Source organism: Falco punctatus (genome assembly GCF_963210335.1).
Source record: "Falco punctatus genome assembly, chromosome: 14".
Lineage (NCBI taxonomy): Eukaryota > Metazoa > Chordata > Aves > Falconiformes > Falconidae > Falco > Falco punctatus.
This window is the reverse complement of record NC_137594.1, coordinates 19,646,420-19,671,574: the sequence shown is the minus strand read 5'-3', so window position 1 is coordinate 19,671,574 and position 25,155 is coordinate 19,646,420. Positions and strand designations below refer to the sequence as shown.

Genomic DNA, 25,155 nt, shown 5'->3' with positions numbered 1-25,155 from the left:
AATGGGCATCGTATGCCAACCTCTTCCCTGAGGATGCCAAGGTGGGACAAGCTGCCAGGACACACGCAGCACTGCACTCCCGTGCTCTGGGAGAGAATCAGACTGTACCTTAGCCAGCTCATTTTAATGAGCATGATCTGGCCAGCATTTTCCTTCGGCATATATAGATCTCAAATTACATCAGAATGTATGAAGCTGTGCAGCTAAACTTTAATGTGCAGATCATCTGACCCTTGGGGAAGTTTATGAGATGGTCCAAAGTCAATAGGGAACTGAAGACTTAGAGATGCAATGTGCGGTGAAGACCAGGTCACTCACATGGGAAAAACTGCTCTCGGGCTGGAGGAAGGCAATGTTTTTATCTAACTACCTCCCCTTCAGTAGTTTTTTAAGCCATTTAGCAACTCCTTTAACTTTCTGTTTCCCCATACAAATCGTAACACTTCACTTTCGTGTAAAATTTAATTGTTTAGCCTGATTCAGCCTCCCTAACTGAAGGTAGTAAAGGAGTAACTGGGCAAGCGGGGGTTGAATAGCACCAAATCAACCTGGAAACTGAAAATCTAAGAGAAAAAGTAATAATAAAAAATATTTAAACAGTCCAAGAGGAGATAAAGAGCCTTTGTCTTGCAAATAAACATGAAACTGTAGGTATGCTTTGGTACAAAGGCAGCTGTATTTGAACAGGGATAGGAGCTGCTGCCTTGATGGAGATGAATGCTTTATGGGGTTGTTGTACTTTAAAGAGTGAGAGGGCTGAAACAGGATTGATAGTGGCGGGTATTAGAAGAGTCAGGAGAACCTGGTGCTCCTGTGACCTGTTATATGAAGACAGCATTCTTAAAGATGGCCTGTAATGCTGAACAGTTTCCATACCTACAGCAAATACCAATAGTTTTCTTATTTTGACACAGGAATGGAAACGCCCAATAGTTGAAGGACAGTCTTTGCCTTAAGGAATTTATAATCTTCACAGCTAAATCAGGCAAAAGCAGGAAGGTGAGACCAAGGCCCAGAGAAGTGAGTTGACATGGCAAATTAGCTGTTACACGGAATTTATAACCATGGTCTCCTATCACCCAGCCTTGGGTATTGAACCATCCAGCCCTTCTCACATGTTACTCTTTCCTTGAAGTCTGAGAAAGAATAGACAAGAGTCAAGTGCAGTAAATAAATAATTCAGGGGCAATATGCATTGATCGATGGAGCATCCCAAATTAAAGCATGCTGGCCTGCAAGCAAAATTACATGGCTGAAAATCAAGGTCATTTAGGGGCAGCTTGCTCGTGTGTTCACTGTGCAGTCTTTAGTTTGTATCCTAATGATATGCATTAATAAACCTTCATTGTGCAGCATAAGTAAAAGCAGAATCAGTTACTTGAACATGCTAGAGTATTTAATCATATTTGATCAAGTGCTGAAAGAGTATTTTTCACAAGCCTGAGCAGTCCATTACAGGAGATATCCTTGAGTTATGTGGAAGAGAAATACCTCCTGTCAGCCTTAAGACTTTTTTCCAGCTGTCTAGTCAGAAACAGAAATTTGGAAGGATTCTTTCAGAGTGGAGAGGGATATGATGGGAAATGATGCCATTTCTGCTGAATATCTGTAAAGGAAATGGCAGCAAACGTACCCAGTTGTGGGTCTGGGTGCTCCCTGGCTGAGCTGGTCCACCAGCAGCTGCACTTCTTGGGAGAACTTCTAACTGGAGGTATATGCACATCCCAGATGATGGAGTCTCTTAATTAGCTCTCTAAAATAACAGATATTTATTTATCACTAATCTGTCCGCTTAATTAGGAGGCTGAAATAGCACCATTAAAAGTTACTGTTTCCATTACTAAAAATAGTTTTTGACATACCATTTTTAGAATTAGCTGAAAAGCAATTATTAAGATGCACAGTCTGATGCTGTTTGGACCATCCATGCCACCCTACCCAGACTTCGGATGTGGGGGAAGCAAGTAGAAACTGGTGCCTTCCACCTTACAGGTGGTGCAGGTGTAGTGCGTGGGGGAGGTTGGCAGCTTGGCGTTCAAGGAGACAATTGCAATTTCTTGTATTTTATTGACTCCCTATTTTCAAGAGTCAGGAAAATGTAGGGTGATGATTGAGTAATGATCCATGTCCTCTGCTTAATATTGGAATGTGAAATGATATGCAGGTGATCAGATTGTTCTCAAATTTTATAGCTAAAGATATGCGGCAAAGAGATATGGTCCTTGGGTAAGAGGTTTAATAAGATTATGCTTTATTCCTAGAGTGTACTGCGTCAGGTAAATTTGACAGTCATATCACAAAGATCCCACAGTGTGTTCGGTGTAGGCACTAAATGTCCCGTATGCAGCCAGGGACAGTGACCTGCTCTTCTGCTATCTTCTGAGTAGTCATAAACTCCCTGAGTAATTGTTCCTATCAGAAAGGATGAGATTGAGGAGTAAGTGATGTGTCAGTGATGACTGCAGAATCAGATGTTTAAAAAATTAAAAAAAAAAAACCAAACATGAGGGTATGAACAACTGGGAATTAGTGTGTATCAGCAAGGGTTATGAAGTGTACAACTGTTTATTTGTTTCAATATTTGTGCTTGCTTATTCCAGTCTATGCAAATGGCAGGGACTGATAGGTGAACCTACGCTTGGCTCTTGCCTTACAAGTCTACAGTGAGCTTTAACCTGTGAAGTACCTTATGAAAATTATAAAGATGGGACCAAATCTGTCCTTGTTTATGTCTTGTCTGTGATAGTGCCATATCCCTTTACTCCACTTTTGATCACGTTCTTCTTGATTTCTTTTCCTCTGGACATACAGTAGATCACAGAAATGTACTAAATTTGTTCTACAACCTGTGTGTTGTGATGGTTTTTTTTCCTTCCAAATTCTGAAAGCCTACTTTGGCTTCTTGAAAAGATACTGAGAGGATCTTTGTCATATGAGAAATGTGCTCAGGAATATTTTCTTAATAGCCTGCTTTGTGCTGTTTGATCTGTTTTATTAAAAAAAAAAAAATCACTGAAAACCTGCATTTTTCAGAAAGTGCAGAACAAATAACTCATGCACATCCCAGGAGCTGGGCAACTGATATACATTAGCAATGCCTGAGGATGGAGGAGATGCCTATATCTGTTGAAGCAGGCTTTTTTTTCTCCCCAACAACAACAAAAATGTAAGCATTCATACTTCAGAAAATGAATTGCAGATGTGCCTTCACCACCCGCCACCCCAAAGACATTTGGTGATGTCTCAGATATATGTAAATATTTTTAAAATTGCCAATCTGCTTAAAGATATATGGTAACACAATGGAATTTAAATACAAGTGTTTATTTCAAATGATGCTTACAAAACTGGACAGCATCCCTGCTAAAGTGTACAGGATACTATGACAGAGATTATTTAAAGGCATGTCAACAGTTTTACATATATATTGGAAAATGTTCCCTGTGCATGTTTACATGGCTGGAAAACTTGCCTGAGTAAAGACTTTGGATCTTTGGAAGTTGAATGTACACAAGTGGCCCCACCAAGCAGAAGCTGTGGCAGCTCTGTGTAAAGCACAAGGTTTTTTGTAGGCTGGGGAGAAGCAAAGACTTTTACATTATCCCTTTCTTTTACACTAATAACGTAAACAGTACTACCTTGGACTTGCTCCTGTTGCTCAGGGATTTTCTTACCTACCTGTGGTTTTTTTGTTTTCTTTCTTTTCTGTTACCTTTGTGACTTGCTGTAAAAACCCAGAATATCATAATTTTAACACTGAAGGGCTGCAAGCAAAACACATGAAATGCGGTTCCCACCTTCACCACTCTGAGCAATTCATTCTGAAAACAGCTGAGCACTCTCTGGCATCACAGGATGGCCACAAATCTCAGTAATATTCCCAGTATCTTACAGGATTCTGTTCCTGAGATCAGGTACTTTTCTGTGTTTTCCTACTGGCACACCATTTCCTGCTTCCCTTCTGCCCACGTCACAGCTTTCTCTTCTATTACTCTTTTGGGCTTATTAAGATACTTAGCCATTAAGTTATGCAATGTAAACTCTTGTCTTTGAAAGCCTGAGGCTGTGAGATTGTCAAAACATTCAAAAACCCCCTTGAAAACTCTTTTGCTAAATGTTCTGATGGAAACCAAGACTTCTGCTCTACAGTAAATCACAGTGCATAACACATGAAGACAGAACACATGACGCAGAAGAATGTGTCACCGTTTCTGTCATGACTACTTATGTTGATACAGTTCATACCAGAGCTGAGTCCCAGTGACTTCAGTAGGAACTCTGAGGCTCCAACCCTTGTGCATCGGATACAAATCATCCTTGAGGGTGTTATAAAGGTTCTGCCAAAGAAAGAATATACTTATCTTCCTGAAACAGGTCTTGACAGATAAAGAAATATTTGTGGTTTTAATCTGGAGTTCACATATTTTTCCTGAGCATCACATACTCTGCTGGGAAAGTTGTCAATTATTTATTTGAGTACTGGAGAAAAATCAAGGGCACATCAAGGCAATTCATACCTTTTGATGCAGTCTGAAATGTTAGGCTTCCACACTGGCAAAACGCTCTCAATGATTTTTCTGCTTCTGAACTTGACAATCTTTTCCTTATTTTTGCTGGGAAACGAATGCATCTGTTTTCTTAACAAATGGAAGTGTTTGGCTTACAGATGCTGCCTTTCAAATAAAAGCCTACTAAAAATCTGATATGGCCAGAGAACATGTCACATATTTTCCAGTTAGTGGGTGAGAACTTTTTCCGCAGCTGTGTCTTGGCAAGTGTTTGTCTGTGCAAATATCCCTTCCCCAGATTTATCAGCACAACATTTCTAAATTGCTGTTGAGATACAATGAAAGAAATTGGTGCTACGCTTGGGAAGGAACGATGTAGGAGAACAGACTAGTTTTCTAGCATCCCAGATGTTATTTCTGTTTTCCAGGAGTCAAGAAATACCCCGATGTAAGAAGAATAGGTCAGGAAGCTCCTCTTACCACAGCACTGGTGTTAAGTGGGGAAGGTCTCTCCTTGAGGGTAGGAACTGTCCTGAAATATGTGTGTCCTGCTGGAAAGAAACACTGGTTATGCTGCATGGAGAGGATGGAACATTAGTGATGGGCAAAGAAAAGATATGCCTCTCCCTCTTTTTTATTAAAGGGTGCAAGAAGGGGGAGGAGTCAATGATGTTAAAATTCAAGAGTTGGCACTTTGAGTCAGTGCATGGGGGACAGGGGAAATGAGGGCTAAATTACATTATTTTCCTTCAATATTTCCTGCAGTCTCCCCAGCAGTATGGTAACTTTGGAGAGATCTGAAGGCTGACAGTGTTTCATACAGCAAAGAAATACTGTAGGGTATTTGTTAAGGAGTTCTTGCAAGGCAGGATTAGCATCAAACAGTGTGATGTTAATGGCAGGTTCTTATATATCTGAACTATCCCCATTTATTTTGTCATTGACAAGAAGGCATTTGTGATTAAGAGACTTCAACACGGGTCTCAAATTCACTTGTCTACAGGTGAACATAAATTCTGATGTGAATAAGATATAAGCTCACTGCACACAAACCATTCCTGAATAATGTTTTGTACATACCAGCTGTAATGTTTTTGACTGTGGTGTATTTAAAGATGTAAGAACAGATTTGCACACTGTTTTTAGTTTAATGGTTTATTAATAAACATTAAATAACAGCAATTTTGTCTTTGCTAACCTACTTTGTAATAAGCCAAAAAAGACTTATTTAAATATAGATGTGTATGTGTTAGCTGCAGGCAAGTTATTTTTATAATTAACTACAACATTAGAAACTAATCATATAAATATGTTACTATAGACCAGTCTCCTTAAGTCTAATTCAATTGGAAATTTGTAATTGTTGTGGTATGTCGTCTAGTAATAATAAAATTCTTGGCATTAGCAAGGAACAAGGAGCTGGGCTGGTTTAGAGCAAAACAAGGCGATTCCTCCTTTTTGCATTTCTCAGGTTTTAGTTCCCCCCTCATCTTCTAAAAAGAGGTCCCAGGGAAATTCTTTCTATGGAATATATAGCTGTGGTGTTATTCAAATCACACAAGACTGTGGCCAGCTCTACAAGCTGCCAACTCCCCTCTCCAAAGTGGCCACCAAGGAGGCCTTCAAATTCCCATCTCCAGAAGCTGGTACCCATGAGGGATTTCCCGACATCAGTCACTTCATTCAGATATCTAGATTTTTCTTGCATTTTCTCATGCCCAATCCAACTACGCCACCCAGCATTCAGTGTTCATTGCCCAGGTGACCGTCGCTTCCACACTACGAAGGAACACCTGCGATCTGCACGGTGCCTTCAGGTGAGATGCGTTTCCTTTGCCTTCCTGCCAAGTTTCCCCCCTGCTCAGCTGGACAGTATGTGGATGATGCTACATGGGAACGGATAAGCAGAAAATAATGAAAACCCCATGTGTAAAGACATAATAAAGACACAGTTTCCGTTTACCTGAGCACATAATTCATTGGGGAACAGAAGCTAAAGGAGGATTTCCTCTGTCCTTATATTTAGAGTAGCCACTAGGAGAGCCGAGTAGGTTAGTGAGCTCTGCTGAGCCTAATCCCATCTTTTAATTAAATATTTTAAGGTTAAATTAGCTGTTAGACAGTTAATGTATTTTTCAAGGTTTCCATTACTTATACACATGACAGGAGTAACTTAGTCAAGTTGTGATGTAATATCTACGTGCTTTGTGGGAGCTTCTGTGTCTGTTTGGCCATCATCATTTGATTTATCATTTCTTTAAGCTCAAATTAAGGTCAGAGTTTGACTGATGCCACTGGGCCATCCTAGAACTGCAGTTCTTCCTTTCCCTCCCAAACTGTTACAGTGACATCACGTGGAGGTGACGCCTATAGTAATGTTAAATGAGATATTTAGGATTACAGAAAACAGTCTGTTTGTAAGAAGTCCACCCAGTGTATATGAGGGTGACAGGGGAGTTGAGTATCTCTGCTGTTAGAAGTCCAAATCCTTTATTATTGCAGTTTAAATAATAAAAAACCCCAAAACTTTAAAAAAAATCAAAGCGTTGGAGGAACTGAGAAACATAACGTAGGCTCTCCCCACCAAATGGAATACAATATACTGAGCTTAATTACCTTCACCTTCCATATAACCCACTAGGAGGTAAAAATATCCAGCGCTCAGCAGGAAGCGCTTCCTTAGCACCATACAAGATAGGGCCCCAGAACTGTTTAAATTTCCCAATTCTGTTCACAAGATACATCCTTTCCAATCACTTCTTTTTTTTAAAAGAGTCGTTAAATGGAGTCAGTTTTATGTAAGTCCTAACAATATTCTAGGAACAGCAGACTAGTGCATAAAATGTGTTGCCTGCCTCCTCCCCCTAGTTTCTTTCAAATAACTAGAGGTCATAACCCCCAAAATCTGGCTGTTGGCTGTCAGCTAGTAGAAACCAGCTGAAACCCTGGTAAGACAAATCTTCACAGCTGTATCATATGTCTGCTATTGTCAATATAGCTGCAAAACCTGCCAACTGCTTGTCACTTAACATAAAGTGGATGTAGTGGGGGATGAAGTAGAAAGAGAAACAGATCACGATGCAATCTGAAGGCATGTTGATCTGGTAAACTTTTCTTGTCTTTCTTACTTTGGGGTTTTTCCTTTTTCTGCTTCTCCAGCCTATTAAAAAGATAAGCACATTAGATATCTAGCCCCTAAGCACCGATTTCAAAACCAGGGCTATGTTTTATTTTCCATGTTATCCTGGTACAAGGAATGCAATTGCCAATCCCATCTAATGAGCTGGCAGCTGTGGCCAGGTTGATATGCATCCTATAAGTAATACTAGATGGCAGAACAGAAGCTCTGATCCTTCAGGTTTCTTTTTAGACTGGGTTATACACTGCCTCTGACTGGAGCGTTGTCCACACTGGGCCCGCACCAGTGCCTTGGGCACTGCTGCCGGCACACCACGGTTACTCCCAGTATCACAATGTTCAGCAAGATTTCGATCTTGCTAGCAATGGGAAAATTCTACTCCAAAGATACCTTTCATTTCTCAAAGGAAGGCAGATTTTAGAGAAATATTGTAGCATTTTAGGGAAGTGGGGAAAATGAATTTATCTTTGAAAATATTTCTTCTGGTACAAGAGATTGGGAGAATGGAAAGGGAGAAAAAGAGAAAAGCTGATTCACTTGTTCCATTGTCATCCTTCCAATATTACAAAAAGCAAGGGCAGGATCTTCTTTTCTTCTTACAACTGAATTTTGTTTCGCGTTTTGGAAAGACATTGTGAGGTATCTTGGTTTTTAAAAAGGTATTTTTCTAAGGCAATTTTAAATTCATTGAAAGAGAAGAAAAAGCAAATAGATAATAATTTCTTGGCCAGGTATAGTTTTTATTTTCATTTATGGTGGGTTCCCATGAAAAGGCAGGGGAAGAACTCAAGAAAGCCAACATTCCTGCCAAGTCAGTGTCTCCCATGCCTAGTAAAACTGTCCACTTAAGTGTCACTGAAAACCAGACAGCTTCTTACCTGCCTAAGGTCTCTGATCACAGAAAAAGAGTCACAAAAGATCTTGCTCCTTTTTTCAAAATTACTGAAGGAAAATCGAATAATTGGAATGAGAATACCCAAAGCATTTTTTTCTGGCCCCAGATAAGGACCTACTTTTCCAGTCTTTACTTAACCTGCCAGCGACTCCTGCAGGGAATTGTGCTAGAGAAAAAGTATACAGATCATGCTCAGATTGCAGCTAATTATTAAAAATGGCTTACTTATGTTTATTTTTAATTGCTCCAAACCTCAGTAGTGTAACGAAGCTATTAAGAAATAACCCTCTGAAAGAGTTAACAAAAAAAAAAAAAAAAAGAAAAATCAGATAAGGTCCCCAATGCACTTTTGCATTTTATTGACATTTTAATTAAGACTGTAGTATACTTCAGGGATCTCTGCACTTAAATAGAAACCATTTTAATATGCTACACTGGCAAAGAGTAATGGATGAATACAGACCCATATTCCCATATGTTTTATGGTACTTAGTGATTCTTTTGTACAATGTATTATGATGTTAAGAAATTTTATGAGTTTCTATTGGCTAAGCTGAGCCATATCAAATTATAATTTTGCTCAGTGGATTTTACTGTAAGCAGATTAAATAGGGCACGTTCTGTATTTATTGTACAGTTAGAGCTGCCTGTTTTTGTTTTTCCTATTGTAGTCTTCATTTAGTTTTCCCCTTAAAGTGAATGTAACAAGCATTATATGAAGAAATCACTTGGCTCCATTTACAGTGGGTTGGGTGGTTGTTTGCTGGATTTTCTATTTTTTAATAAAAGTTGTTGGAGCTGAAAGGATGTTGTTCCCCTGATAATATTGATCTGAATGAATTCTTATCCATTTAACTGCACCACTGATATAGCTATGAATATTTTTCTTTTTAAATAGACAAGTTGGCATCTAGTATTAAGAACTGGGGACTCCAGCTAGCCAAGAGAGAGGAGATTTTTGGTCCCATTTTGGCCCCAGGAACAGGACCGTGTGTCAAAGGGCTGACAAATGTAGTTTAATGATGCTTACTAACTCCGGAGTTTTGAAGACTTTGAGTAACACCAAGTTGTAAACCCGCTCATGAGCAACATGAGAAAGTGTGAATACCGCTCCAGGACTAAATTAAGGCAGCTCAAATGTGTAACTTAGTACAGCATCCAATGGAGCCCCTGTGGTTGGAAGGGGGAAAGTGCTAGGGCGAGATGCACTGGTGTCAGGCCAATTGCCCTGGCCACCGCTGTCACGTGAAACAGCTGGGGTGAGAACCACAGGCATGGTACAAAGTCAGGCTGAACATTGATAGCCACTTTTATTATTACTATTTTTGGATTCTTCCCTCGTGAGTGTTTCTGCATAGTAGGCCAAGCCAAAACCAGAAGGTTCCAGACTTGAAAGGTTATTCTCATGAGAATGTCAGTATAAGCAGTCATCCTCCATATCTTAATAGCCATCTCCAAACACGTGAGAGCAGATGAGTGTAATGGAAGGGGAATGTTCCAGTTGGTTAAAAATGCTGATTCAGCAAACCCCAAACTTTTTGGGGAAGGTATTAGTACTAATGAGGGTTTGGAGAAAAAAAGGTCCTCAGTATTCCATTTCTTTTGCACTAACAAGATTTTAATTCTGAAATTTTAGTTTAGGAGAAAAGATTAGGAGAAGAAACTACATCAACTTTTAGACATAATCCTTACGGCATAAAAGAAGTGTTGCAGTTGTATGTGGAGTCTGAGATTATCTGTCCGTTCAAAGTTTTCAAAATTTTAACTTTTGCTGGCCTAGCATCAAATGGAGTGGGAAAACTGGTGATGTCTAAGTTTTCCTGGTGTAAGAATAAGAGTCCCCAGGTCACTCTCACATTAGCACGGAGAGAGTATTGCAGGAAGTAGACAGCAAAGGGGTTTACAGTTTATTTTTACAATCCCCACATTAAATGCTTTTTCCACTTCCAGAAAACTTTGACTTCCTCCTGAATTACACTAATTCCCAAGTATTCTGCTACTCTACTTTTCCTTGAAAGCCAGCTTCACTAAAGCACTGTGTTTTTTGTTGTATTGTGGTAAATGATGTTTTAATTTGGAGGTCAGTAAATGAGAGAAATTATGAGGAATCTGTTTGGTGCCAGCACCACCAGACAAAGCTGCCTTGAAATTTGTAGATGAAGGAAAGGAGAATGCAGTACAGGAACAGCACTCAGTCATTGGGGCTGTCGATAGGTGTGCTTAGAGATGGGGAAATGTCTAAAAAATATCTTAAAATTAGGCCATTTGAATGCAAAGTGCATTAAAGTGTGTGGGTTTGGGTTTTTTTTTTATGCTTTCTTTTAATACATTAGAGTGGGATAAAAAAAATGGGAAAGTGTTGCATTCAGGGTTTCTCACCCCTTTTCAGGTTTCCCATCCTTTTTCATGATGGCATTGAAATGTTTTGTACTTTCACCGTTTACAGCCACACAGAAAAACTTGAAGTGAAAATCATCCAAATCTCTTTGGGGCCAAACTGATCCCAGCAACAGTTTGAAGCCCTTCAATCCTTCCTCATCACTGATATGACCTCACTCCTATGTAAAACATAGTGAATGATAATTTTTATGTTACTTTCCCTTTCCAACCTAATGCTCTATGAATCTTCAAAAAACAGAAAAGGTAAAATGAGACCTGGACTTTCAGGTCCGTTTGTCTGCAGTTCACTGGTGGGTGATTCCTCTCCAGATGAGGTTTTTGGTGTGCTTCAGCTAACTTCTGCCAGAACAGGCCCAGTATGTCACGGGTGAGAATGCTTTACTGGCACAGGGCTGAAGACAGCCTTTGCCATCTCAGCTATCTGTGATTCATTAATTGATTTGATTCATATTGCTCATTTGGCTTTAAATCTATCTTCTCTGAGCAGAAAGGTTTCTGCCATGGTGCATGACAGCATCTGTCAGCACCTGCCCTTGTTAACCAAACCATCCACAGAGACCTCATGCAGAAGACTAAAGAGAAGTAAAAGTCTTACATTAAATTCAAACCTTTCCGATCCAGTCGTGCTGACATTGTTCCCTGCTGCCCGATTAGGGGGATCCCAGCCCTTTTGTAGATGGCTTTCTATAGCTGTGGCGCACAGGCACTGGGGGTGGTGCCAGCTGGGGAATGTGTTGGTAAAAATTGATGTGTAACTCCAGCATTTTTTACATTTCATCACAGAGGAGGTTTTTAGATGTTTAGTGTAAAATACCGGTTTCCCTCCTTTAAAAAGAAGCAAGACACCTCTCGATCTTCATTTCCTCTCTCTCTGGTGCACTGACGTGTATGTTTAGGCGTTATCTTGCATGTTTGTACCTATGGAGAAACCAGTGGCATGTGACTAAGTGTGCTGCTTGATCAGGCCTTTGTCTGCCTGCGTGTTTGGGTAGAGCACAGTTCCCCCCTTCCCCTTCATCCTTGTTAATGTCTCCTTTTTCTTAGTCCTCTTCCTTTTTTTTTTTTCCTTCCCCCTTCTCTCCCTCCCTCCCTCTATCCCCCCAATTCCTTGCAACCTTCTGCCACCCACTGCTGCTTCCTCCCTCCAGAGGAACTGATAAGCAGCTGGTTTTGGAGGCAGAGCTAATGCCATCCCTCGGGGGGGTGTGGGCGAGGAGGGGGGTTCTGGTGCACGGGAAACCGGGTGTCCCTCATGGAGAGCGGAACAAGTCACCTCTGCAGTCAGCACAGCAGCCACCCGCCTTAGGCCTAGTGATGCCGACTTTATCTCCAAATTCAGATCTCCTGGTTCACAGCCCCATGCCAGACATGTGCTTTTTTTTAGATGCCTAAGGAATTCCTTGGTATTAAACTTAGAGAGAGACAGGGAGAGAATGTGGCGGGGATACATTGCTTTGTCTGTTTTAGCATGTGCTAACAATAATTCCTGATGCCGTCTCGCAGGGGAGGAATACTGCCATGGTAACTTTTAATATAAGCATGAAATCAGCAAGCTCCACTCTGATATCTCGCGTAATTAAATAGCTAATAATGTACAATTGTAATTTATACTAATGCTTTTGATATTTTGTCTTTATCTCAGAGCCCTTACCTCTTGGCGAAGCATCGTATCAATGTGGACATGGTGCTGAGGGTGGGGCAAGACAAGAAAGGGATCGGGGGATACCTCATTATAAATGTGAGGCTGGCGCATGAACCGTGTCTGCGGCAATCAAACAGCTAATTGTTATGATTTTGCTGATAGTGTCTTAGCTGTAATATCCTGCACTGTGTCATTTTTTCAACCCTTAATGTAACACATTTGCATATCGAACCATCGCAGTGACTATCCTATCAGCTGTACTTGAGTGTGTGAATCAAAAATGCATTGTTCCCTGTGCCCTTCAGCATATCGGATCAAAAAGCAAAGCCAAGAGATAATTTTTATTTCAATTATTTTTTTTGGACTTGGAGAAGTAATCACATAGACAGTTTCCTTAAAGATAAACCCCTTGCTCATGCATGCATTAAAATTCAGCTTGCAAGGCACCTAGTGTGGCTGAAGCCTAGATAAAAGAATTGAATTTTTGAAAAAATGGGGGGAAAAAAAAAAGAAAAAGAAGAGAAGCTGGTGTTTAAAGTGTCCTGTGAAAGAAAGAAGGCATTTGGCCTTAGGCATGTGCATCCACTAGAGACAGCTTCAACTCTTATAAAGTGGGGAGTTTTGTGTGAGCACAGATGCATTTTGTTTTCCTATGAGAAAAAGATGATTAAATTATCAGAAACAAAGATAAAAACCTAGGGCTTCCTGGATATTCTTCTTTTACCTCCCTTGTGTCTCACTTATTCCTACTGCTTAGCAAAGGTGCTGACTCTATCTCTCTAAGCTTTAGTTTAAATGTCCAACACCGCTTATTAATGAAAGTAATAGGCTTTTGTTTATTACATGTAATAATGGTGAATATGACTATTTAATATAAATCTGACATTTAAATTCCACTTAGTTCCGAGATTCGGTTGATATAAACGAATAACTCTTTACCCTAGAGTAAAAACTCCCTCAGTCTGCATTTTAAAGCATTGAAGTTTTCAAAGTAATCAGTTTTTTTCAGAGGAACCAAATTGTGAAGACATCTGTTATGTTATTAATTTCACATAAATCTTAAGCTCCTCAAGGCCTGAAATGAGGCTTCATTCAAGCCGAATTAATGAAACATGATTGTAAGTCCCTTGCATGGAAATGCTGTCATACAGTATTGAGTTGCTTATAATCACTGAGTAATCTTGCAGGCTGCCAAGGGAGAGCTACTTTAAATCCCTCCATAAAACAATATCTGAAAATATCAGAACACTAACTATATCCTGGAAGATTAATAGCAGATGAAAATTTCTATGAAATGAATCATTCTTTCTCAGTAAAGGATACAAACATTTCCAGTAACTGCAGATTGTATAATATAAAGCACAATCTACGATCCAGATGCGAGTTGCATTTAAGCTCTGAGATTCATTCTAAATACAAAATTGCTTAAGTATGCAAGAATTCTATATAATAGAGAAAATGTTTGGAATTATATAGGTTTCTAATTCAATATGGCCCAAATCCTGAAGGACTTAGTCAAAACTCCCACTGACCTTTTTTGCCTAAGGAAGGGACTGAGGGATTTGGCAATAGGTGTAAATATTGCACTGAGCAAATGATAACTAATCATAATGAGTGAGAAGCAGCATACTAATTTTGAATTCTTTCTTTGAATGGTATTTGATTTTTTGTCTTTTAATTGAGCAAATGAAACTTGGTATTCCTTTTTAAAATAATAATTAATAGAACAGTGCCATACAACTAATTTTTCATGTTGAAACAGGAACTTTTGTGAGACTGAACTGCCTTAATCAAACTTCAAAATACTACATTGGTCTCCAGCTGAATTGGGAAATAAAAATCTGTATATGATATTGATTACACAAATCTTCTGTGTCCTGTTAGTTTTAATATTTTTTTCTTTTCTCTTTTCTCCTTAAAAAATAATTTAAAAAATATTAAAAGATCAGATGATTAAATACAAAGGCAATCCTTTTAACGTAGTGGCATATTATGCAAACTTAATTATAAGGACAGTATATACCTGGGGTATGGGATACTTGGTAATTACTCCTCAGGTAGAAACCTTAGTACCAGTGGTTTCTTATATAATGTAACTTTAGGTGCAGCTACTTGAACCTGCATGATGCAATGCTTCAAAATGCCAGTCATTTCCTCCTGGATTTTCATCTTGAAGATGTTTACACTTTTGCCCCTCAAAACCGCTATTCTGTCAGATTTTTAATATACTATTTTTTTTCTCTCAAATGTTTTTGCTGAACATGATCAGTGCTTAATTAATTATAAATAAATAATTACAACAGTTGTATGTATGCTCCTGGTCAGCAGCTGTTGGTATTGAAAAATACTTTGATGTTTTATACAGGGGAAGTGAGAACAGTTCTAGGAGCTATAGTTGCAGAAGACTTCTATGTATTTTGATAGAATGAATAAGATTTGTATTGCAGTTCTGGTCATATCCCAGCATTTAGAGTTTTCTTTAGGTCTGTAACGTGATAGACATTGCACACATATACAACATGAATTTTTAAGTGTCGTTATATAGTCATTAGGGCAAAAGCTTTTATATCATTATACTGTAGAATCCTGGCATTGCTAGGTTGGCAAAAAGTGGACCATCAGAATTCATCTTGGTGGTAATTTTTAGATAAAATTCTGTGTCATTCACAGAATAAAGATGCACTAATGTCTAGCTGCTGTACTTGAAATTTTGACAACCTCAGTATGAAAGAAAAAAAAAAAAGACCACAACAAAAAAAAAAGGCAGCTAGGTCTACATTTTACCCATTAGTCAGATTCAATATTACTTCAAAGATGTTCTAAATCTGCATTTGAGTACCATATGTTGACACTGTGTTTTGGACACTTGAGATTACTTGATGTACCGCAACCATGACTTGTACTCTTCTTCTGTAATCCTTGTTCTCCAGGGCATTACTGAATTCAGAGAGAAGCAAACAGAGCAGGTTTTCAGGGGGTGTGGGGGGGTTGTTTCTGATTTTAGGGGGGGTTTACTGTCTGGTTTGGGTGCTGCTTCCTTGTTCACCTCTGCGAATCCATGTCAAAATAAACAGAGACCTTATCTAAAGAGTGGCACACTTTGAAGTGCAGAGATGCAAATCCAAACATTGCATCACACTGTCAGATACAGAAATTAGCAGCATCCTGCATGTCCTTTGAAGTTTAAGGCTGTGCTTCCATGGAGTGTATTTTCATAGAGAAATCAGATGGAAGCTATTCAGACTCAGATAGCAATAATGATTTACTTGCAGTAAATCTTACAGGTTTTGGCCACACTTAGGGTATGATTTACTAAATACTTTTTGGTCAGATGTTACTTATTAAGATATTACTCCCTCCCCCCAACTATTTTTTAATTAAAGGCTAGAGATCTAATGTGCTTATTTTCTCTACACATATGTAAAAAATCAAATAACTATTATATACCAGATTATTTGCTTCTTGCATCTTTTTAAAATACTGTGATTTACAAACTTTGATAGAACTACTTGACTGTAGCAGCTGTTTAATCACAGTGGAAAATATTTTAAAATGACAACCTCAGTGGTGGTCTGTTCTGAACAATGAACAGAATAAAGTAGACTGGAGGTAGAAGCAGCACATTGGTAACAGCAAAATGATCAGAGGCACTAAATTCTAATGTTTAACTGCTTTTTAAATAAATACTGTCCCCTCTCCATGGCCCTGCAACCAATATGCCATGACTGCAGTTCCCTCTCCCCTCTCCATCCTTCCTCACCCTGCTGGCTTCTTGCAGTGCTGGCTGTCTCTCAGGGTGCGTTTGCGCGGTGCATAGCACAAGGGGAAGGTCCAATTTCTTACGTCTTATAGCAAAAAATCTTAAAGCCGGGTCCAAAACTTTATTCAATTGGCTTTGGGTCAGATCCAGCAGACCAGATTTTATTCGGCTACATTTGTAGGTCTTCAACACCCACAGCTGAGGCCAGATTTTTATAGGTGCTTAGCGCTTAACAGTCCACAGTGATGGTTGGAAGGTGTTTGCAAAGTCCAGTCTCCTTAATCAGCAAAGAGAGAAGGTCTTCCAGAGACCACTCAGAGCACCTGAGCTTAAGCTCTAATATTTGTTCTGCTTCTTGAGCACTTTCCTCTCTTCACTGTCAATACGGCTGGGAAAATAGCACCCCTTGGGTGAAACTCTTCTCTGTGGAGATTCCCGTTGTTCTCAGTTTTGGATCTTTGAGTGTAGGAAGCTGGTGAACCACATTCATTATATAATGGGAGAAAATACCATTTTTTAAGAGGAATGTGTGGTCTAGATTAAGATAGTATTCATATCTGTATATCCAAAAATCCTGACCGAGAGCCTTATCTCTGTATTCAGGGTCTTTTGTGGGCTTCTACCACCATAGATCAAAAGAGAATATTTTATTTTTTTTACAGTTAAAAGACCCATAATTCTTTTATTATTATTATTATTATTATTCCTCCTTTTATGATTCTGTCCTCAAAACTTCTAGAAGTGAATTGCTGCTGCTACTGAGTTCTTTGGGCTTACACTGGCCTCACAGGGGGGACTAATGGGACTCTATTTATGTAGTATAATTACAATTTGCACAACAGGTTATTTGGTTGACCATGGTGGACACTTATCTTTCACTTCTGATGGTATCATTTGGAGAGAAAGGAACTTTGCAATATAGCTGCAAAACACTAATGCATACATGTAGGTGGATGGGAAGCATTTATATAGCCATATATTATATCCAAACCCTGAAAGGTGGAGGAAGGAATTCAAGAAAATGAAACTGCTTTGAAAAGAACAAACCATGAACTAGATCTATATTTTCTTTTTTTCCACTGGAAAAAAATAGAAGCAAGATGGGAAAAATGAGATTATTTCACATGGTTCTTGTTGTTATGCAGATTGCCTCTTTATATCCATACGTTCAGCACATCTGGCTCCCTTGTGGGTTTGCTCTTTGAGCTGGGAGGAAGAATGCACAGTGAGATTAAGGGCAAAATAAGGTGGAAGGACAGAAATGGAGAAATAGTTGTGGAGTGAAGGCTAGCTGGACTAAGGAGGATTTCCATCAAAAGCCTACAAATCTGCCTTCCCTTCTCTTAAACCTTCCCATCTTACTACATTGAAAATTGCTTGCTCTCTCCAGCCACCGTGTGAGCGGTCAGGCTGTGGGTGCTCTGTGAGCAGTGCCTGGCAGGCTGGCCAGCTTCACCTGCATTTGCTTCTGTGCCCTGGTTTTCCTGGGCCATGCTGCTGTCCCTTGGTGTTTTCCCTTGGACTGTAAACTCCCATTGGCAAGGGCTGTGCTCTGCGCGCTGGTACTGCTGCTTGCACTGCAGATGACTTGGCTACTGTGGTAAAGTGAATAACGCCACCACCCTTGTGTTTTTGTTACAAAATAAGGGCAGAAGCGGAGACCTCCCCTCATGGTTTCCCAGGTGAGAACTCATGTGTAGGTGCTTTGCTGTGGTCTGAGCGGATGGCTCTGGAAAAGCTCCCTGGGGAGTACAGGGCCATTGCTGCAGGGCAGCCTGGTACCTGCTGCAGGGAGGTGCTGCAGCGTTGTCTCGACTGATCCGAGACCATGGGATGTGCAGTGCTGGAGCACATGGGAAGATGACATTAGAAGCAGACTCTTTTGATGAAAATTTTACTGCACCACTCATTCTTTTAATCATGGACCATGACAAGACTTTCAAAGTCTCTGTGAGAGACTTATTGTCAACGTGATGAACCTTGGGGAAGGAAGATGCTCATTAAAGCACCGATGTGTTTTACACAAGCACACACACAGAGGAAGCCTCGAAGTACCCATCCCACATATTTGTTTGCATCACAGAGTAGATGGCCAGGCTCCCTTTGAGTCAGGCTGCTTCCATACTGAAATGCTGCTTCTAATTTATTCTTTATTCTAAAATACAGAAAATGCTCAGAAATCTTGGGTGTTCCCTGCTGTGAGGTGTGAAGCTGCAGAGGGCCTGCCTGGCTTCAGTCTCAGAAATCAGTGCTGAGGCTCGCTAGATTAATCTCAGTCCCTAGAAAAGAGCTGAATGTTTTGGTCTGCAAAATGTTTATTGAGGAGCGATTTTCATAAGTGATACTCTGCATTATAATTTGGAAAAAATTCCTCCTTGGAGGAACTTTCTGGATCAGATTCCTTCTGCTGGAAAAATCTTCCCTCTGCAATTCAAATGAGCTATTCATAGCTATACAAGAGAGGCTGAGAGGGCTAACGTGTTTTAGCAGGGTAAGCCGTATCTTTTATCTGTTGTTATGCTTCCAGCTCCCCGTGCACTACATGACCAAGACAATGCACCAAATAGGTCACATGTGTAAACTAAATCCTTCTAAGATGTTAGCACCACTGCCACCCTCTCCACAAACTGTTCTCGACTCTTCTGAAAAAAAAGCCTATTTTACGCTATTTTCAAGTCAGGTTTTTGAGTTTGTTTCCCACTCCTTCCCCCTTAGAAGGTGAATATATGAGCTTTACCGAATACTTTTAGACACGGGAACACAGGGCTGTCCTTTAAATGCTTACAGTGGATAAAGACAAAGAAATCCTATGAGCTGTGACAGCCATATAACTAGTCTCTGATAGCTGATCCTTGCAGTATGTCTGTGGTTAGATATACAGCTCCCCCAGTGCTTCCCTGCGGGCTCTCCTGCCTGGTGCTCATAATGCAGGCTGCACTTTTGGATGCTCTGCTTCAAGCTGAAGGGGACCTGGGAAGAGATCTGTGTTTCGGCCCTGAGCATTTAAAGGTTGTCACGACACTTCTTCTTCTTACTGAACAGGGGAGAATTGCAAGCTGGTCCCCTCTGGAGTGCTGTTTGGCACACAGATTTTGTTCCACCGGTGCTTTCAAGGTGAACCCGTTAATTCAATATGACCCTTTTAAGAACTCCAAACATTACATGCTACAAGAGGGAAACAAAGCACTTAGTGGTATGAATCACGTTTTAAGATGGAGCAGAGGTGGTGTTTGTGTTGCCCTGAACAATTCCATTTTCAGTGGAATGACTCTGTCATAGGGAAGGTTTTGAACTCATTATGACTAATTACTTTTTAAATTTCAATGATTTTGGTTTTGGGGTTTGGGGCATTGTTTTGGCTGGCCTAGGAGCCTTGTGACTCAGTTTACATGGCCAGTTTGTTTGAATTATCTTGTCAGTTTAGAATAATCTTAAAACAGTACTCTTGAACAGTTTTCCTTTCTATCAAGTCTCTGCTCCTGAAGATTTGCCATCAGAGCTCCTGCTCATCTGCTCCCTTGGTCTAAAGCATCTGCTGATAGAGTCCTGAAGAGGACATGAGAACGTGCTGTCATGTGCTGTAGTGTCTGTCTCCTAAGGACTGTTTTATTTAATCTCTACAGACTGAAATTGTACTCCTGTGACTTACAGCAGAAGACTGGTGCCAGGTAGCTTGAGTTTAGAATCTGATTTTGGCCTGGGATTATAGTAGTTGCACAGAGGGGTGTTTTATTTCCCCTGGCTGATGAAGGAAAAAATCTACCATTTTCTTTTTCATTAGCCTAGCACCCGATGGACAGTCTTGCTTTCCTTAAAGCTTTGTTCATATAGGCTGGGTGTAACCAGTGTGAAGTGTATCTTGTTGCAATGAGTTTTCTGCTGGGTAAATAGATGCTTCTGCATCCAGCCCAAAGCAGCCAAATGTGTGATGAGAGGGGCAGTGATCATGGATGTGCTCTGCTTATGAATTTCAGCTGAGTCCTGTATAATACTGTCATATATTTCATTGATATCTGTATTAGACACAGATCTCGGCAAATGGTTAAAAATCTTGGAGGATGGAAATATGACAGGGAACTGTTAGTTTTTTAAATGTGCAATGTTTAAGCACTGCACATTTCAACACCTTTTCTGCAGTTGTTATCCTACCTTGAATTCTTGCTAGGGGAAATTAGTAGGAAACTTCTGAAATGTTGTTACTAGGAAACTACTGAAACATTATTTCAGTAGCATTTAGCATCCTGAACATTTTAATATGATTTATGCTTAGGAATATTTTTTGGAGAGTCTGGTTGATATTGTGACAGTCATTGAATGCCTTCCATTCACTGCTGGCTCTTATGCATGAAGAGTCATTTAACAGCGGTGCTGGTGGTAAGGGGGGAACCGTAGGATGGGGAAAGGGGACAGAGTAGCTAGAGGTGACAAGAAGGAAAAAAATTGCTGGATTTATTTGTGGAGGGCTGGAGCACACGTGAGAGAAGTAATTTCAGAAAAGCAAAGGTAGATCTGAGAATGCCATCCCCTGTTATGCAGAGCTGGCTGGTTTGTGTGCATTGGTGACACACTTTGAAGGGATATACAAGTGCTGTTCAGGTGAAGCTGGTCACGCTGCTGTTGGTTGTGAGCTTTTTTTCTGCACTGTCTGCAATGCTCAAACCTACATATTGACTGGTAGTCATAGCATGGCTTAGGCCGCTGGAATATCTTTGTGCTTTTTATAAAACAATTTGGTATTGAGTTTTCTGCTCACACTTGCCTTCTCTCCCCACAACTGTGGCTGCTATAAAAAACATTTTAGTACTTACAAATAAGGAAAACTGTAGACAATCTATGAAGAGTCTTGCAAAGGGTCCATGCATTGTTGCAGTGAGGCAGGAAGAGAAACTTACAATTCATGAGTAGTGAAAGCTTTCTTTACTTCTGGGATAAATATTCCAACCCGTTAGGTATACTTTATATGTAACATTTACATCTTGCTGAGTGATTAGTTTAAACAGCTATTTTTATCCTGCATTTCAGCCCACAACTCTCTAATGTTAATTAGTATTAGGAAGGAAGTATGTTTTCTTCACATGCCATAGCAAATGTGCTTTATATAATGATTACAGAACTTGTTTGATCTTTTGTTTTTACTGAACACAGTCTACAGCACTGACGGCAAACTGTTTGGTTTTAGTTTTCTTGTGCCCTGGGCTGTTTTCCACTGTGTGAAATTGCTGAACTTTTTTTTTTAGGTGTTTTTTCACAATCACTGAAACTGTTGGAGTAAGATAGAATTTCACCATGAAGTTTCTTTGAATTGCTGTCTTTCAGTGAACAGTTCAAATAACCCCCTGCCTCTCCCAATACCAGTTTGAGGACACAGTTAAAACTGATAATGTAAGAAGTTTGGACAGAGGGGTTCAAAGGTTGGTCACAAGCTGTTCAGGTGTTGCACAGAGGATGTGAAAAGTGTATTGAGGGTGAGGACACAAAAACAGGCAAGGCTTTAGTGAGTGATCATTGCCAAATATTTAGAAATAAATTTTATAAAACATCCACAAATTGGGCAACCAGGAGAGCTTCTGCTGTTGTTCCCACTCTACATTCATGATTGTAAATAATAGAGAGACAGTTTTAGCTGATATACTCACAGATATAAAGGCATAATTACAGAATTCTTAAAAGTTATTTTCTTGCACTGTTACAAGCGGAGGAGAGCCACTGATTCCAACCCTTTAGCTCTAGGAAGGAAAAAGTATGAACCTGAACACAAATTTTTATCTTCCTTTCTTAGGTGCTTTGAAACTTTAGATTTAACACTTTGTCTGAATACTCCATGTCTACAGTTTTGTAAAAGGTTTTCCTCCCAAAATTTCTTAGGACTTCATAGAAAAAACCCAAAAAACCATAAAAGAAACTGTTCATCGTGCTAGACCTGTATCATAGAAATCAACTTGACGTTTCTCTCAATTAATTTAGGATAGACCAAGATGAGAAATAGACCAAGATTAGAAAGCAATTAGAGTTGCTTTCTAGTTGTGAACGTGTTCTCCAAAGTTGTTGACATCTATTAGTTTTGTTTTTCTTAGAACCAAGGAGAGTGGCGTACTTCTTTGTAAACAGTTACATCCCTGGACCTAAGCACTGATCCAGCAAGTAGGCACATGCAAGTCGGTCTGGAGAAGTTAGTAGGTCAAGGGCCATCTGTGAAATTTTAGGGAATGGACTTGAACTGCATTGCAACTGAACTCTAAATTGATTGACAGAACTGATTTCTGCAAAAACCGTGCATGCATTTTGCATCATCAGGGGCTACGGATGCAAATTCTAGTTGGTAATTACCAGATCTGTGGTGCTTGTTCATTAATTAAATGTACCTCTGGCATCCAGTGCTCCTACTTGAAACATGCTGGGGCTTAATTATGACTGTACAGCCTCTGTATCTGTAGGTGTGTGTGCATCTACACTTGTTCAGCGCCAAGATTTACAAAAGAAAATGAAGTAATTATTTAGGGTGGAGAAGAGAGTAAGAAGGAAAGAAAGAAAGAAGGGGGAAAAGAGTGAGGCAAAGAAGAGAAAGAGGAAGAGATGAACCTGGCCCTGTGAGGAGCATGTCTCCTCCTGCCCCTACCCTGACAGGTATTCAGTCAGGGTTTGCTGTTCCTGGGATCAAATACATTCTTTTGGAATAATTTAGAAAACTCAGTCTGTCTCAAACTGTTTGTGTCATGATCTGGGGCTCAGTGTTATGTTTAACTTGCCAGCAGGAGGGATCGGTGGAAATACAGATTGACTGCCCCGTGGTAGCCGAACCCCAGCCTTCCCAAGGCTCCCTCCCTCACAGCCACTCCTGTTCCTCTGCTGCCTTTAGCGCACAAGTTCCCATGGCCGATGCCTTAACGGGGGCGAGGTTCATCGTTTTGTAGGTTTTGTTTCAGTTGCTTTCTTCTGATAGTTTATGAAAGGGAGATGTTTGGGGAGGGAGGAAAGCGAGCCTCCTGCCCCGGCATAATGGGAGCTCCCGGAGCAGGTGAGTGACAGTCAGTGGGAAGCACTGAACCAGAGGCCTCAGAGCGGCTGGGCGCCGAGTCATCAATAATGCAGAATGAATTCTTGCTTCCCTCAGAGCTGAGAAAATAATACCCGGCTGGAATTGAGCGAGCAGTAGGGGACACAGCACCCTTGAGACTGCGGGTCTGGAAATCCTGAAGGGGAGAGCTTTGGAGAATTGAGTTTCTCCCTGCTGTATGCCTGATTTCTTCTCCTGCCCACTAGAAAATTGAGAAGTCAATTGGCCTTTTATTGTTAGGGTTGAAATGACTTTTTTTTTTTTGGTGTTGTGCTTTCCAATTAATTTTTTATTGAATTTTGAGAAAGGTAGATTTACAACTGCTACTGCAAAGGAGGAAAGAAAGAAATAAATATAAAATACCGAGGCAGGGAGCTGGGCTGAGCCTGCGCCGCCTCAGGCCTGAGGGCAGCTCCACTCCCGAGGCAGGCGGTGGGCCTGGTGGAGCCCATGCCCGCTGAGCGGTGTTCCCCTCCTCAGTAGGGCTGGAGTTAATGAGTTCTTAATGATCCTCACAGGGGCTGTGTGAGGCGCTAACTAGTACCTAATGCTCCTCACAAGGGCTGTGTGAGGAGCTAACTAGTACTTCATGCACCTCACGAGGGCTGTGTGAGCTAACTAGTACTTCATGCACCTCACAAGGTGGATATTAAGGTGAGTACTCATTTCAGTGTTTGCAGAGAAAACCACCCAGCACTGTGTGACTGTAGTGTTGTTAAGGCCCCGGCCTTGCGGGCTGTTTGCCACAGCTCGCTGTGCCCTCACTGCTTCCATGCCTTCGCCGCTGGCCTGCTGCACAAGTGCAGCTGTAGCAGGGCATGCCCCAGAAACAGCTGCTCTAGTGTGGTTAATTGGTTGTTCTGAAAACGTAGGCATTACACATGTGTGAGATTTTACATTGAGTGTAGGCAGCCAGAGGAATACGTTCCCATACACATGTGTATATACACAGTGGCAGGGTGGTAGCGCCTGGGTTCAGACTGGCCATCCAATGCAGTTCTTTTCACCAGATGAGAAGCCAAGGGGTTTGTTTTCATCAATGCCTCTATTTTATGTATAACAATTCAGTTATTGCATAAACTCACTTTGAGTTATGATTTGCTAGTGAAAAATTTAGGTTTTTCCATTTGAGGGTGAAGGTCCAGGCTAAGGGAAGAAGTATTTGTTCCTAGGGTTGGGGTTTTTTTTGGTTTCCAAGCCTTGTCCAGAACCATTTTAACTGGAGATAGTGTAAAAGCAAAGGGCACCCCGACACTCATATAACACAGTTCCTACATGAATAATGAATGATTTGTGAAGCTCGCAGCCACTGCTCCAGCCCTCACGTAAACAAAAATGCAATTGCATGAATAATTATGTTGAAAGTGAATAAAATAGAGACACCGAGAATCCATTTTGTTTTTAAATCCAAGTATTTATGCATGTCATTCTAAAGCAGGTATCTGTAATAATTAGTGCACGGTAATTTGTTACCCTCCACCTGTAGCTGTTTTTTACAACAGGAAAATCTTATCACGGTACTGCTCAGGAAAAAGAATCTCAGGTCACCTTGCATGGAAAAATCATTGAATCTAGTAATAATCGTTTCAGCTGATTTTAATAAATGTAATCCTGACTGTTATGAGTTGTGCCATCTGTAACATTATGCAATGTATCTCTGATGTACAGGAGACGTGACATTCTACGTGGAGTGGTAGTGACGTGACAGCGTCTGATTGCTCTGTTCTGCACTGCGGTGGCAATGTTCTTCTGCAATA

General features: G+C 40.4%; 1 protein-coding gene across 1 annotated transcript in view; it reads left to right on the top strand.

Annotated features, from left to right (window-relative positions):
• The window catches only part of LOC308053505 (uncharacterized protein), a 480,417-nt gene that overhangs the window by 14,773 nt on the left and 440,489 nt on the right, over positions 1-25,155 (top strand). The window contains exon 1 of the mRNA XM_080364796.1: positions 1-25,155. This exon is cut by the window's left edge and continues 14,773 nt beyond it. The gene's annotated coding sequence lies outside the window, so the exon portion shown is untranslated.